Source organism: Vicia villosa, unplaced genomic scaffold (genome assembly GCF_029867415.1).
Source record: "Vicia villosa cultivar HV-30 ecotype Madison, WI unplaced genomic scaffold, Vvil1.0 ctg.004911F_1_1, whole genome shotgun sequence".
NCBI classification, from domain to species: Eukaryota; Viridiplantae; Streptophyta; class Magnoliopsida; order Fabales; family Fabaceae; genus Vicia; species Vicia villosa.
Window position 1 is genome coordinate 71,372 of NW_026706539.1, and position 16,686 is coordinate 88,057.

Genomic DNA, 16,686 nt, shown 5'->3' on the forward strand with positions numbered 1-16,686 from the left:
TTAGTTCGAAAGCATGTCGTCACCAAAGGTATCCCGACTCCTTAAGGTCTACTATAACTCTTGAGTTGATATCACTTTCTTACAAAAAAAAAACTTTGTTTTACTCAAAAAATGTTTTTAAACTTTCAAGACAGACATATGCATTCGCATCTTATGAATTTCATTATAAAGTACACTTGCCTATGTAGATTCAAATGTTTAAACATCAGGGAGAAGTTGCATGGGGCATGGCTAATGGCTAAAAAAAATCCTACTGACTGACGAAGTAGCTTTTAAAAGCTTGTTAAAAAAAAAAAGAAACATCTCTTACGCATGACTGGGATGGCTAATGTGTACACATGGCATAACTCGTCATTATACCATTTACATGGGGCAATCTAATCAAGATCCATGAAATCTCTCAAAGACGCTGAATAGCCCATGGGGCGAGCCCATTACTTAGGGGCACGTTGCAAAGGTCACTCAGTAGCAGATGGTGTCAATGCCACTCTCACATCCTTTCCAGGAACCTTTATAGGATATTTATCAATCTGTCCATATAGTCTTCTTTAAGACATGTTCAAATACTTCTTACCCTTTTCAGGAGCCTTTTTCAGACAGTCTTTTAATGACCCACCTTCTTATCCTTTCTATTTTCAAACCCTTTCAGACAGTCTTCTCTAAGACATATTCCTTTCTAAGAACCTTTTCTAGGTAGTCTTCTGTAAGACATCTCTTAACTTTTTCAGTTAGTCTTTTGTAGACATATTCAAACTTCTCTTATGCTTCCAAAAACCTTGTCAAACTTTGTTTAAAGTATGGAGTCTTCTCTAAGACAGTTCACCATCCTTTCTAGGGTGATCTTCTTCAAGATGTTTTTCCTCAGTTTTGTTTAAAACCCCACATTCCTTAAAAACAGTCTCTATCCGCTATAGGAACATTTTGACCCTCGGCACAAACGTATCCCTTCGAGCTTTGTTTAAAGCGCAGTCTTGTTTAAGACAATTTCCCATTCTTTCCAAGGACCTCTTCAGGTAATCTTGTAGAAGACATCATCTCATTCTGAGTGCTCAGCAAAATTACTGTCCATCGGGCGCAACCGAAACGCAGGTCTCATTCTGAAAAGCATCTGCTTCACGTTCAAATCAACACTTACAATCAAGAATCCTATTGACTAGGGGCATATCTTTCAAGAATTCAAACACAAGGAGCATTGTTGCGTAACTGATCTTCCCACGCTTGTACTATTTACGACCTACAATGTGGGATCGGCATACATGCATAATTCTCATTTATTTTGAGAATCTCGTTACATGACACATGCATCATAACATTGCATACAACTAACGCTGCCTTTTCAGGTCACTTCATAATCAAAAGGATGTTATCATCAAATTACAGTGCAAATACGATCGTATCAACGATTCAATCTCAATGCGCACAGATACAATTCTAATACCTCATTCCAAGTCTTTCTTCAAAGGCAATCCAGAAGCAATCTAAGAATTTCTCACCTCTCCAGGTAGTCTTGTTCAAGACAATTATCCTAACCTTTCCAAGAAGTCTGGTGTAAGACGTATCCTGACCTTTCTAGGTAGTTTTGTTTAAAACGTCTTATGTCCTCTATAGGAACCTTTCTAGGTAGTTTTGTTTAAAATGTTTCATGTCCTTTATAGGAACCTTTCTAGGTAGTTTTGTTTAAAACCTATTATGTCCTCTATAGGAACCTTTCTAGGTAGTTTTGTTTAAAAACGTATTATGTCCTCTATAGGAACCTTTCTAGGTAGTTTTGTTTAAAACATGCCATATCCTTTATAGGAACCTTTATAGGTAGTTTTGTTTAAAACATATCATGCCCTTTATAGGAACCTTTATAGGTAGTTTTGTTTAAAACATATCGTTCCCTTTATAGGAATCTTTCTAGATAGTTTTGTTTAAAACATATCATGCCCTTTATAGGAACCTTTATAGGTAGTTTTGTTTAAAACATATCGTTCCCTTTATAGGAATCTTTCTAGATAGTTTTGTTTAAAACGTATCGTTCCCTTTATAGGAACCTCTCTAGGTAAGTCTTGTTTAAGATATCCCGTATCCTATCTAAGAGCCTTTCCAGGAGAGTCTTGTGTAAGACGTATCACACCATTTCCAAAAACTGTTCTAGGCTAGTCTTGTTTAGGACATATCATTCCTTTTCTAGGTAATCTTCTTAAAGACATGTATCCAATCCCTCCTTATCCTCTCCAAGAGCCTCTATAGGTCAGTCTTGTTTGAGACATATCCAAGTTAACCTTATAGTCTTATTTAAGGCGCATCGTATCATTCCCGAGAACCTTTCTAGGTTAGTCCTGTTTAAGACGTACCATAACCTGTCTAGGTAGTCCTGTTCAAGACGTTTCATATCCTTTTAGGAGCCTTTCTAGGTGAGTCTTATTTAAGACATATCATGCCTTTCTAGGTAGCCTTCTTAAAAATGTTTATCCATTCTTTTCTAAGACACGCTTAGTTCTTTTAAAGAACTCCTCAGTTAGTCTTCTCCAAGACATTCTTCCTAAGCATTGTTCAAAGCCTAAGCTTATTCGCATCAACTTTCGACATACCCTATTCAGGAACCTCTTCAGGTAGTCTTATGCAAGACATTACTCCCTCTCTCCTCAGATACAATCAAATGATCCAGGTCTGAAAAACATATGCTTTAGACAAGTATCCTGCCAGGCAAAGGGGTGGCATCTATAAGCCCATCTCCCACAGAACTCTTTCCCTACGCAAGCAAATTTCAGGGCATTTCAGTGTCCAATCATCTTCTACCTCTTCAGGTTCAAGAAGATTGAACAGGGGCAGCTGTCATACCCCAAAATTTGCCTTCCATGTTTCATTCACAATGATTCAAAGTTCAAGATTCAGTCCCTAAGATTACTCATTCAAAAGTCCAGATGATCCACAGTCAACTGGTTTGACCTAAAAAGTCAACCGTAATCAGAGCATAGTCAAAGCCTCCCAATTTTGGTCAACATCAAGTATGTGAAGTATAACCATCATTTGATCAAGGATTGATCATGATTCCATTAATAGAAACTCAGAGATGAACAAATACAAAAAGGTTCAAATTAGGGTTTCTTAGGAGAAAGTTAACCCAACTTTGACTGGGCATAACTTTCACATGGAACATCAAAAATTCCCCACTCAAAGCCTATTTTGAAGGAAATTGGATCCTCTACAACTTTGTCTCTCACAAGCCAGGGCTAGAAATGATTCATTTGAGAGATACAATGCAAAAGATTACAGGTCATTTTCAGGCATCCTTCAAAAGCAGTTTTTGTCAAAGAGGATATGATCAAGATAAAAGCTCCAAATGAAAAATATGTTCCAAAGTGGCTTGTAGAGGACACTTTGAGGTTTCCAAAAAGTCCTAGAACTCCCTCATAGCTTAAAAATTGAGTGAGATATGCTTGATCAAAGTTGGGTGATTTTTGGAGGCAAAGTGTGAAATAAGAAGGTTCAAATTGGAAAATTTTGCAAATGGGCCTATGGTATTATGATACAAACTTGGTCCACAAGTCATTAGCATGCCCAAAACAAAATGCCATGAATTTTAACCTTTTATTTGATTTTATATAATTTTTATTTCATTTAAAAATGATTTAAAGTGATATAATGGAAAAGAAAATCAAATATTGAGTTAAAGGATTCACATTAGCCAATTCCAATTAGCATTTATTGCATATTGTCAACACAATTTCGTGCTAGCAAGATTGGAAAAGAGTGAATCATATTTTGGCCAAAATAGCAAGTTTCCATTAAAGTTTCAAATCAAATTTTTCCAATTTTGCAAGAGTGGATTCAAGGGGTCTTGGGCTTCAAGTTTTGACCTAATACATTCTCTATAAGTAGAATAGACAAACCACACGAATAGGGGTTGAAAATCTGGGGCAGAGGAGTGTATGCAAGAACTCAAAAATTCATCAAGAAACTCCAATTCGGTTTTGAAGAATTAAACTATAGCAAGGAGATTTAAGGAGTGCAAATCGTTCCTTGAAGGATTCTGAAGGTATTGGGATCATCACGCTTCATCAGCAACCCCAGATTAACCTCCGATCGACTAAGGTATGTAATTTTAAAAACTGGATCGATTGGACTGTTGCACGCATTCTCATAGACTTTTGATGCTATATTATGATTGCTATTGATGCTGTGAATGTTTGTGAACCGTTAATTAAGTTTCTGGGCATGTTTGGTAAGGATCACCATTGTTAGCCGATTTAGGGTTCTTAGTTGCGAATTGGGGGTTTTTGTTAGGGTCAAAATTAGATTAAATTAGGGCCATAGTTTGATTCGCAGGGTTCAGACGAAGGATCTGGTTAGGTCACGAAAAGTTTATATGCGTATATGTTTGATTCGCTATTTTCTATGTTTGGTTTGCTACGGACAAAAGCATAGCTATTTCGTAGCTATTTTTTCTGGAATTTACAGGTTGAATGAAGAAGATGATGGCGTGGCATCATGAGATTGGGTGTTTTAAATTTTCGCGCGCGTTCTCTTGGTCATTCATTTGTTTCTTATATAATTGTTTGAGTGCGTTTGGTTAACGCGTAATATCCGTAGCTGGGTTGGTGAGCGAAGCATATGTGAAACGGAGGGACGAGGGTTCGAATCCTCGCTCCCCCATATATTTTTTCTGGAATTTACAATTCTTGATCCCGTGTGTCTATGTTCCTATGGCTCACCATGTACCCTCAGATCTGGGCCTTCAATCCAATCATCCCCTAGATCTAACGCCCTGGGATCAATACCCATACCATAAGCCCTCAACTTAGCCACACAGAATTACAATCCCTAATAACTAAATATTTTTAATTATTTATTTTGTTTTAATTAAAATACCTTTTAATATATATTAATTGTATAATAATTATTTTTATAAATAAATTATTATGTGATATTTATATTAAAATGTCAATTTGTTGTTCGTGCCGATTAAATCGATTAATCGCTGTGGTCAACAATAATTTTAATTAAAATTCTATTTAATTAAAATGCAATTAAATTATATTCGATTAAATGGTTGCAACTATCTTATTAGTTGTGATGATTAATTTTTTTTTTCTAACTTCAAATTTGTTATTCTTTTTAATCGAATCAATCGATTGCGAGGGGTAACAATGCAAATCAATTCATAATTATTAAAAAATACCATAATTCGTTATCAGTGAAAATCAAATCAATTGATTAAAATTGGTAACGATACACCTTCAAATCTGTTAACTATGGCGATTGAATCTATTGATCGTCGCGGTTAATAGTGCTAAATAAAATCAGGGTTGTACGCCCAAATCTAAAACATTCAGAATACTTCAAATCAAACTACGGATTTTCATCCTTTTCGACAAGGCAACTCAAAATGTCTTTCAAATCACGAACTACGATAGGCCATTCAAAAAGCCTTCAAAAAAAATTCAAATACATTCAATTCAACTCTAAGGCGTACAATCCTGTGCCCGAACTACGTTGACTCTGATTCTCCCTAAGGAGATACGTAGGCACTTGGATAACCAAGGCGAGTCCCCTACCCAAAAATCTCAATTTTCCCCCTTCTCATTTCCTTAGCTATTAACCTTTACCTTAGATTCAAAGCCATAGGAAAGGGTTGAGGGTGCCTAACACCTTCCCTCGACCTGAATATCGTATCTTACCCTGATCTCTATACTACGTAGGGTTTCCTATTCGCCCTTCAGAATAGGTGGCGACTTTAAATCTATATTTTTTAGGGCAGGTTGTCTGATGTAGTTACTTGCCATGAATCCCTAACTTTTTCCTGGACCGCCCTTTTGGGTTTTCAGTCCACCGGGTATTTTCTTCTGTTTATGTCTCTAATTTTTGCCTGGACCGCCCTTTCGGGTTTTCAATCCACCGAGACGCTCTTTTTTGCCTAAGCCGCCCTTTCGGGTTTTCAACTTAGCGAGCTATTCTTTTATTTTTTTAGGCGAAGTATTTTTTGACTACATTAGCATTCACGGGACGTGGGAGCTCTTCTCCATCCATAGTTGCAAGAATTAATGCACCGCCAGAGAAGGCTTTCTTAACAACATATGGTCCTTCAAAATTAGGAGTCCACTTGCCCCTTGAATCGGAGGTGAAAGACAAGATCCTTTTGAGCACGATGTTTCCTTCTCTGAATACACGAGGTCGAACCTTCTTATCAAAAGCTTTCTTCATTCTTTTCTAGTATAACTGACCATGGCATAAAGCCGTCATTCTCTTTCCTTCTATCAAATTCAATTGATCAAACCTGCTCTGACACCATTCAGCCTCAGATAGCTTGGTTTCCATTAAAACTCTCAGTGATGGAATCTCAACCTCAATGGGGAGCACTGCTTCCATACCGTAAACCAAAGAAAAAGGGGGTTGCCCCGGTTGAAGTACGAACGGATGTACGGTACCCATGCAAAGCAAATGGGAGCATCTCATGCCAGTCCTTGTACGTAACAACCATCTTTTGCACAATCCTTTTAATATTCTTATTTGCTGCTTCAACAGCTCCATTCATCTTTGGCCTATAAGGCGAAGAATTATGATGTTCAATCTTGAAACTTTCACACAGTTCTCTCATCATGATATTATTCAGATTCGAGCCATTATCAGTAATGATCTTGCTCGGTACACCATTCTGCAGATGATGTTATTCTTGATAAATCTGACCACAACTTGCTTTGTCACATTAACATATGAAGCAGCTTCCACCCACTTGGTAAAATAATCAATTGCTACCAGGATGAATCGATGTCCGTTCGAAGCCTTGGGTTCAATCATGCCAATCATATCAATACCCCACATAGAGAAAGGCCATGGAGAGGAAATGACATTGAGAAGTGTCGGGGGTCACATGAATCTGGTTTCCTATTCGCCCTTCAGAATAGATCTCATTATATCAATCAATTTCAAAATCATGGGGTATAACCACTCGTTTCAACAATTAATAGTGTCTAAACTTTTGAAGAAAAGAGGAAAAGGTCACTAAGGGCAAAAGATATTTTAAGAGAAAAGGTTTTGAAAAGATTGCAAACATAAGAAGGTTTTTGAAAAAGGGAGAAGATTTTGAAAATTTAAGAATGGGAGGAGATGAAGAGGCTATCCTATTGCGTAAAATAAAAGCTAAGGAAAGAAACGGTCTAACCGAAGAAGAAGCCAACACTTGACATTATAAGTCAAGGTAGATTTCCCATCCTTTGGACTTATCATTACCAAACCAACACATTATCACTTGGGGATCCAAATGAACTTATTATCTTTAGCACCACTTTGCATTAAGCACATTAAAATTCTGACAAAAATCGGGCAGAGTAACGGCTATTTTCGGGTAAAATCCTTATATCAATGCCTTGGAATTAACCATCAAGGGCTTTGAAGGAAATACCTGCACACACAAACAGACAACAATCCAATGCCAGACAGACTGAATAACAGCAGAGTAACAACAGAATAAGGGTCCAGAGGCACTAAGTCCATAAGTCCGAATCTCCAAAATGCTAGGGATAGTAACCAATAGTCCAAAAGAGAGCCTTATGTGTTTTTTAGATTTTGGTTGATTATTAGTGTTTTAGCATAAAAGTAAAGTATGGTCCAAGTGGGAAAGAGAAAATAGCGGAAACATAAACATATGTCCAAATGGACAAAGGAAAAATAGCGGAATATAAATATGATGAAATGATAAAATAAAGCAATAAAGCGAGAAATGTAAAGAGCGGTATAATAAAGTGCGGAAATTAAAGTTAGTTGTTAGATGTTAAAGATAACCATCTTGAAACTTGTCAAGTATGTTATCAAAGTTAGTAAGAAAGATCGTTGGTGAGTGAATGATGTTCTCGGATTTAAATTCAATGGAACTTTATCAGAAGCTTGATAAAATCATAGCGACTACACGATAAACCTCCATAAGTCTTAAATCAACCGCATACAATTCTCTTCCATATTTGATCTTTTTTATTCGGGACACGAAATATTGCGCTATGTTAAGCAGATCGCCAAGTGATTTATGTAGAAATCACCCTACAACGAGGCCGGTCAAAAAGTTATGTGCTAATGCATGCGAGAGAAATGATATGTAGATCATTCTCCGAAAGCAATACCGCACGAAAAGAAAATAGGTAACGATCTAGTCTTTACTAAGAATCCATGAGAATTCTCAAAGTATTAAGACTTTCATCGATCAAAAGAAAAAAAAGAGAAGAAGAAGATAAAAAAACATAAAAGATAATCAACTCACACTATCATTAATATCATTCATCTAATATTATGGATTTGGTCATTTCAAACCTATCAACATCCTAGATCCAATGATATTAATGAAGTGGAGGAAGAAGGAAGCCAAAACAAGCATAAAAAAAAGCAAAAAACCACATTCTGCCAGCAGGAAATCGATTTCATGCAGGGGAAATCGATTTCCATAGTGCAGTTTTAAAAAAAAAACAAGTTACGTACATCATGAAATCGATTTCAGCCTTAAGGAAATCGATTTCATCAGTGTAAATTTCAGCAAAAACATCATTTAAAGGCATGAAACTTGATTTGAACAAATATACAAACACCTTATGATCACATATCAATTGGAGCACGAATTTTCCATCACAAAACCAGCAAATATCATCAATATAGCATCAAAGATGCATCACATACAAGCACAAAAGAATCACATTATGGTAGATGAAAAAGGATGATGAAAATTACCAATTCTTGAACAAAACTTAGATCCACTTCAATAATCACCAACACAAATCTTGATCTCTCAACAATTGAAGAAAAAGAGTGAAAAGAAAGGTGGCTTAGCTCAAAGTTTGTGAGGTTCAAGGTGTGACTCACAAACTTTATGAAAGAACAAAGAGCTTTGGTGAATTTGGTAGGGATGAGGAGAGAAATTGCAAGGGGTTTTTTGGCTCTCAAAGCTTGAGAAATGAGAGAGTAGTGACCTCTATTTATAGGATGAGAGCAAGAGTAGTGGTAATTTGGTCTTTTTGTGTTTGGTAATTAATTTGTGGTTAATTGGTATTTAAGTGGAATTTAAATGGTAAAAAAATGGTAAAATGAGGTTTAAGTGGGTTTAATGAAGGGGTTAATTTTGATGAGGTGGAAAATTGATAAAATGATCAAATAAAAAGGTGCCAAAATGATGTCAAGCTTCCCTCCTTATATTTTTTTTGAATTTCGCCTTAAGGAAATCGATTTCCCCAGGAGTGAAATCGATTTCACACTGTTCCAGAAGAGAATTTGGTGCAAAATACACTAGGGAAATCGATTTACCCAGGAGGGAAATCGATTTCATGCTGTCCAGAATGTGATTTTGTTGAAGATTGCTGCAGGGAAATCGATTTACCCAGTAGGGAAATCGATTTCATCAGTCCAAAATATGAAAAATGCCTTGTTTATTTCATGTCTTGGCTTGGTACCTACAAAACAAAATCCTACAAAGAAACAAAGCAATATTTTTGGTATTTGGGTTAGTACAATATGCATACAAGATAAACAATCATTGGTGCTTGATGGTCCCTCTTATTGATGAGGTGAGTGCAACACCACAAACAAAACTTCCAAGTGAAGCTCTTGATTAATGATTGGGATATGAATGATATAGGATCTTAGGGTCAAAAATTGGGGTATGACAGATGCCCCTATTTAAGTTTCTTCGATTTGGAGATACGATGATTGGAAATCTTCGTTTTGACGAAATCGAAGAGACTTAAATATATAAAACACAATTTTTGAACCTAAGATGCTATGCAATGTTTAATGAATGCATATGATGAGGATAAAACATGGCAACACCGGGGAGAAAAAAAGAACTCCACTGGGGGAAACAAATGTCTTGCTGGCATAACTCCACTGGGGAAGACAAGACTTTGTTGGAGAGCCGAAACTTTGGTGGGAAAAGAAACTTCTCTGGGGAAAATATTTCGCACCAGAGAGGTTAAAGCATCACCTTTTGCTGGAGGTGAGAAAATGGGGTATCCTCTTTCACTGGGGATGAGAAAGTACGCATCTTGAATCAGAATGCCAATCTTCCGTTAACACACCATCGTACCACTGATGATATGAAGAGATGTATCGCCGTACCACTGACGATAACATATACCAACGTTCCACTGAAGGTATGAAGAGATATACCACCGTACCACTGATGATATAAAAAGAGATAATTCATCGACGTACCACTGACGATGAAAGAGATGTACCGCTGTACCACTGACGATAACACATACCAACGTTCCACTGAAGGTATGAAGAGATATACCACCGTACCATTGATGATATAAAAAGATATAATTCATCAACGTACCACTGACGATGAAAGAGATGTACCGCCATACCACTGACGATAACACATACCAACGTTCCACTGAAGGTATGAAGAGATATACCACCGTACCACTGATGATATAAAAAGAGATAATTCATCGACGTACCACTGACGATAAAAGAGATGTACCGCCGTACCACTGACGATAACACATACCAACGTTCCACTGAAGGTATGAAGAGATATACCACCGTACCAATGATGATATAAGAAGAGATGATTCATCGACGTACCACTGACGATGAAAGAGATGTATCGCCGTACCACTGACGATAACACATACCAACGTTCCACTGAAGGCATGGAGAGATATACCACCGTACCACTGATGGTATAAAAAGAGATAATTCATCGACGTACCACTGACGATGAAAGAGATGTACCGCCGTACCACTGACGATAACACATACCAACGTTCCACTGAAGGTATGAAGAGATATACCACCGTACCACAGATGATATAAAAAGAGATGATTCATCGACGTACCACTGACGATGAAAGAGATGTACCGCCGTACCACTGACGATAACACATACCAACGTTCCACTGAAGGTATGAAGAGATATACCACCGTACCACTGATGATATAAAAAGAGATAATTCATCGACGTACCACTGACGATAACACATACCAACGTTCCACTGAAGGTATGAAGAGATGCCCCTTTGTACCAATGACGGTGAAGAGCAATAAATAATACTTTTTCAAAGATTTGAGGATGCAAACACAAATGCATAATCTCAATATTTATCGTCCAACAACAAAAATTCAATCCATGACCAAATGGAAAGAAGCTGCCAAAAGACTGGACTAAGTGAGGGAGGAACTCATTAGTCTTCTGTTCGTAGACATTTGAACAGAATAACTGAAACATATTATCCACCTAGAAACAAATTCAGTGGGAACTTTCAAGGAAAGTGAGCTTTTTCTGCTTAAGACACTCTAAATAAAAGAGCAGTCTATTTGACAGTAAACTTCATGATAGCAAATGTGAATGTATGACTGTTTTTGATGCATGTTAATGATGCATATGCTGCCAAAACTTAACTCAAGAGATGGAGTACAAAGATAACATAATCAAGCATGTCTCCAGCTGAACACCAGAGCAGAAACTGCTATAACAATCTTTTGATGGCTTCAGAATAAATGCTACCCAACACTAGGGAACATTGGAGCTGAGAGAACAAAACAACTGAGTTCTACACCATATTCGAACAAGGCCAAAGGTGCATTGAGTGGAACACATTCTTCTTCTTTTGCACATATCCATTCCTTGTAATGCACTCATGAATCAAAGTAAAACTTCCTTTTTATATATTTCAAAAAAGATTTTGTTGAGATCAATTTTCTTTTTGTTTCAAAAATTACTATCAACAATAAATGACATTTTGAGAGATATGAAAGAAATAAGATTGCCAATAAAAGGTAAAGGCTCAAACATTTTTTAATAGAATGGTAGCCTACAAAAGGCAAGACCCCATGGATTATTACAAAGTTTGGAAAGTGGTAATTTTGTGGAAAAGGTACATTGAAATGTAATGACCCTATCCTCTCTCTCAACTTGGAATTCCTGAGCAAAGGCTTCCGTTGAAATGTGTTGAACTTCTTTATGATAAACAGATGACTGCTGATGATCAAGTCTTGTCTGATGTAGTTACTTGCCATGAATCCCTAACTTTTGCCTGGACCGCCCTTTTGGGTTTTCAGTCCACCGGGTATTTTCTTCTGTTTATGTCTCTAATTTTTGCCTGGACCGCCCTTTCGGGTTTTCAATCCACCGAGACGCTCTTTTTTGCCTAAGCCGCCCTTTCGAGTTTTCAACTTAGCGAGCTGTTCTTTTATTTTTTTAGGCGAAGTATTTCTTGACTACATCAGCATTCACGGGACGTGGGAGCTCTTCTCCATCCGTAGTTGCAAGAATTAATGCACCGCCAGAGAAGGCTTTCTTAACAACATATGGTCCTTCAAAATTAGGAGTCCACTTGCCCCTTGAATCGGAGGTGAAAGACAAGATCCTTTTGAGCACGAGGTCGCCTTCTCTGAATACACGAGGTCGAACCTTCTTATCAAAAGCTTTCTTCATTCTTTTCTAGTATAACTGACCATGGCATAAAGCCGTCATTCTCTTTTCTTCTATCAAATTCAATTGATCAAACCTGCTCTGACACCATTCAGCCTCAGATAGCTTGGTTTCCATTAAAACTCACAGTGATGGAATCTCAACCTCAATGGGGAGCACTGCTTCCATACCGTAAACCAAAGAAAAAGGGGGTTGCCCCGGTTGAAGTACGAACGGATGTACGGTATCCATGCAAAGCAAATGGGAGCATCTCATGCCAGTCCTTGTACGTAACAACCATCTTTTGCACAATCCTTTTAATATTCTTATTTGCTGCTTCAACAGCTCCATTCATCTTTGGCCTATAAGGCGAAGAATTGTGATGTTCAATCTTGAAACTTTCACACAGTTCTCTCATCATGATATTATTCAGATTCGAGCCATTATCAGTAATGGTCTTGCTCGGTACACCATATCTGCAGATGATGTTATTCTTGATAAATCTGACCACAACTTGCTTTGTCACATTAACATATGAAGCAGCTTCCACCCACTTGGTAAAATAATCAATTGCTACCAGGATGAATCGATGTCCGTTCGAAGCCTTGGGTTCAATCATGCCAATCATATCGATACCCCACATAGAGAAAGGCCATGGAGAGGAAATGACATTGAGAAGTGTCGGGGGCACATGAATCTTGTCAGCATACACTTGGCACTTGTGACACTTCTTTACAAATTTGTAGCAATCAGATTCCATTGTCAGCCAATAGTAACATGCTCTAAGCATCTTTTTAGCCATCGAATGTCCATTGGCATGAGTACCAAAAGAACCTTCATGGATTTCATGCATCAACATGTCTGCTTCGTGTCTATCCACGCATCTGAGCAAAACCATGTCATAATTTCTCTTATACAAAATATCAACATTGATGAAGAAACTACCAGCCAATCTCCTCAAAGTTTTCTTATCTTTATTTGATGCCCCAAGTGGGTACTCTTGAGTCTGAAGGAAATGCTTAATATCGAAATACCAAGGCTTTTCATCTGTTGATTCCTCAACTGCAAATACATGAGCAGGTCTATCAAGACACCTGATTGTAATCTGAGGTTCCTCATTATAGAAGTTTACTTTGTACATGGAGGACAATGTGGCTAAAGCATCAGCCATCTGATTCTCATCTCGAGGGATGTGGTGGAATTCAACTTTGTTAAAGAACGTCAACAGCCTTCTGGCGTAATCTTTGTAAGGGATTAAACCAGGATGACGAGTTTCCCATTCTCCTTTAATCTGATTAATCACAAGCGCAGAATCTCCATAAACATCCAGAATCTTAATTCTCAGATTAATGGCCTCTTCAAGTCCCATGATGCAAGCTTCATACTCAGCAATATTATTTGTGCAATCAAAACATATCCTTGCAGTGAAAGGTACATGTGACCCACGCGGAGTGACAATAATGGCGCCAATTCCATGGCCATGAACGTTAGAAGCTCCATCAAAAATTAAACCCCACTTGGATTCAGGATCTGGCCCTTCTTCTGGCAATGGTTCATCCCAATCTTGAGATCTCAAATACATTATATCTTCATCTGGGAAGTCCATTCTGATAGATTGACGATCATCAATTCGTTGGTGAGCGAGGTACTCTGCCAACACACTTCCTTTCACAGCTTTCTGAGCTCGATATTCAATATCATATTCTGATAACAACATTTCCCAGCGAGCGATCCTTCCAGTTAATGCAGGTTTCTCAAATACAAACTTAATTTGATCCATTTTGGAAATCAATAGGGTGGTGTGGTTCAACATATACTGTCTTAGTCGGCGAGCAGCCCACACCAAAGCACAGCAAGTTTTCTCAAGCGGCGAGTATCTTGTTTCGCACTCGGTAAACTTTTTGCTAAGGTAGTATATTGCATACTCTTTTCGACCAGACTCGTCATGCTGACCCAACACACATCCCATTGAATTTTCAAGTACTGTGAGGTACATGATCAAAGGCCTTCCCTCAGCCGGAGGGAGCAACATGGGAGGTTCAAGCAGATATTCTTTGATGTTGTCAAAAGCTTTCTGACAATCTTCATTCCACACACATTCCTGATTTTTCTTTAACAACTTAAAGATTGGCTCACAGGTAGCAGTCATATTGGAAATGAACCTGGAGATATAATTCAAACACCCGAGGAAACCTCTGACTTGTTTCTTAGTCTTTGGTGCTGGCATTTCCTGAATTGCTTTAACTTTATCAGGATCTACTTCAATTCCTCTGTGACTGACAATGAAACCCAATAATTTTCCAGAACGGACACCAAAAGTACATTTGTTTGGATTTAAGCGGAGACGATACTTTCTCAAACGCTGAAACAACTTTAACAGATCCTCCATGTGCCCCTCCTCTGACTGGGATTTAGCAATCATGTCATCCACATAAACCTCAATTTCTTTGTGCATCATATCATGGAAAAGAGTAGTCATGGCCCTTTGATATGTCGCGCCAGCATTCTTCAACCCAAAAGGCATCACTTTGTAACAGAATGTCCCCCATGGCGTAATAAAGGTTGTCTTTTCCATGTCTTCAGATGCCATCTTAATCTGGTTGTATCCTGAAAAACCATCCATAAAGGATAAAACCTCAAACTTTGCCGTGCTATCTACCAACACATCAATGTGAGGTAGAGGAAAATCATCTTTCGGACTGGCTTTGTTCAAATCTCTATAATCAACACACATGCAAACTTTTTCGTCTTTCTTCGGAACAGGCACAATATTGGCAATCCATTGAGGATATACAGAAGTGACAAGGAAACCTGCGTCTATCTGCTTTAAGACCTCATTCTTAATCTTTTCCGCCATATCAGGATGACTTCTCCTCAGCTTTTGCTTGACAGGAGGACATTCAGGTTTCAACGGCAAATGATGCTCCACAATATCTGTGTCCAACCCAGGCATGTCTTGGTAGGACCACGCAAAAATGTCAACATACTCTTTAAGAAGCTCTACCATACTCTTCTTAACATCTTGACCAAGTAATGCCCCAATCTTGACTTCCTTTTTATCTTCTTCAGAACCTAAGTTGATGACTTCTAACGGCTCTTTATATGGCTGAATGGTGTCTTCCTCGTGCTCAAGCAGTCGGGAAATCTCATCAGGAATACATTCATCACTCTCTTCTTCCGCCTCATACACAGGACACTCGAAGTTAGGAGAGGGTGCAGGGTCATTACTTTCAACTGTTTTATTGATTAATCTGCACAAGTGGTTATTATTTCAGGAAAAAGGAAAGATATATGCAAACATGTAATCATGCAGATTATGGCAAATGAAAACGATTTTTAAGGTTTTTTGTGTTACCACTTTCCAGAAAAAGCAAAAAGATAAAAAGCATGTATATGCAGAAACAAAATGACTTTTATTGATGATTTTAATGTTTAAAACAAACAGAAAAAAGCCCCCACAAACTTCACTTTCATCTTGGGCAGAATGAAAGGATTTTTGAAAAACATAAAAGCAAATTACTTTGAAGCATGAGTACACTCAGGAATGTCAATGGTGATCCAGTTCTTAATCATCTTTCCATGGGTCACAAAGTTTGGCACTTCTAGCTCTGGTTCATCTTCAACAATAGCGTACACTTCTGGAGGAGTCGGATGTAGAAACCCAGCACTATGGAACATCTTCTGATAAGGACGAAAAGCAGATTCAGGCTTCATCATAGACTTGTCTGAGGCAGAAAATCCCAGACCAGCTCTATTCTTGTTCTCTTGCACACTCACCACTTGTCCCCAGACTCCTGAATGTCCATTCTGAACCACCAGTTGAGCATCTTTGAAGGAGGCAATGGAAGCTTCATCCTTTTTGAATTCATCATTAACAGACAGGGCTTGGAATGCAGTTCCAATGACTACTTCATCAGCCTCTATGGTACGGAACGAAGAGAGATGACTAATCAGCAAAGCTTGTTCTCCATTCACAACAACCATCTTTCCATCTTTCACAAATTTCAACTTTTGGTGGAGAGTCGAAGTAACTGCCCCAGCCTCATGGATCCATGGGCGTCCCAATAAGCAACTATATGCAGGGAAAATGTCCATCACTTGAAAAGTAATCTTGAAGACAAATGGTCCAATACCAATAGGCAAATCAACCTCTCCAACCACTGATTTCTTCGATCCATCAAAAGCCTTGACAATCACATTACTAAATCTCATTGGTGTGCCACCATAAGACAGCTTAGCGAGAGTGGATTTCGGCATGACATTCAGCGATGAACCAGTATCGATCAACACATTAGACATCGAGT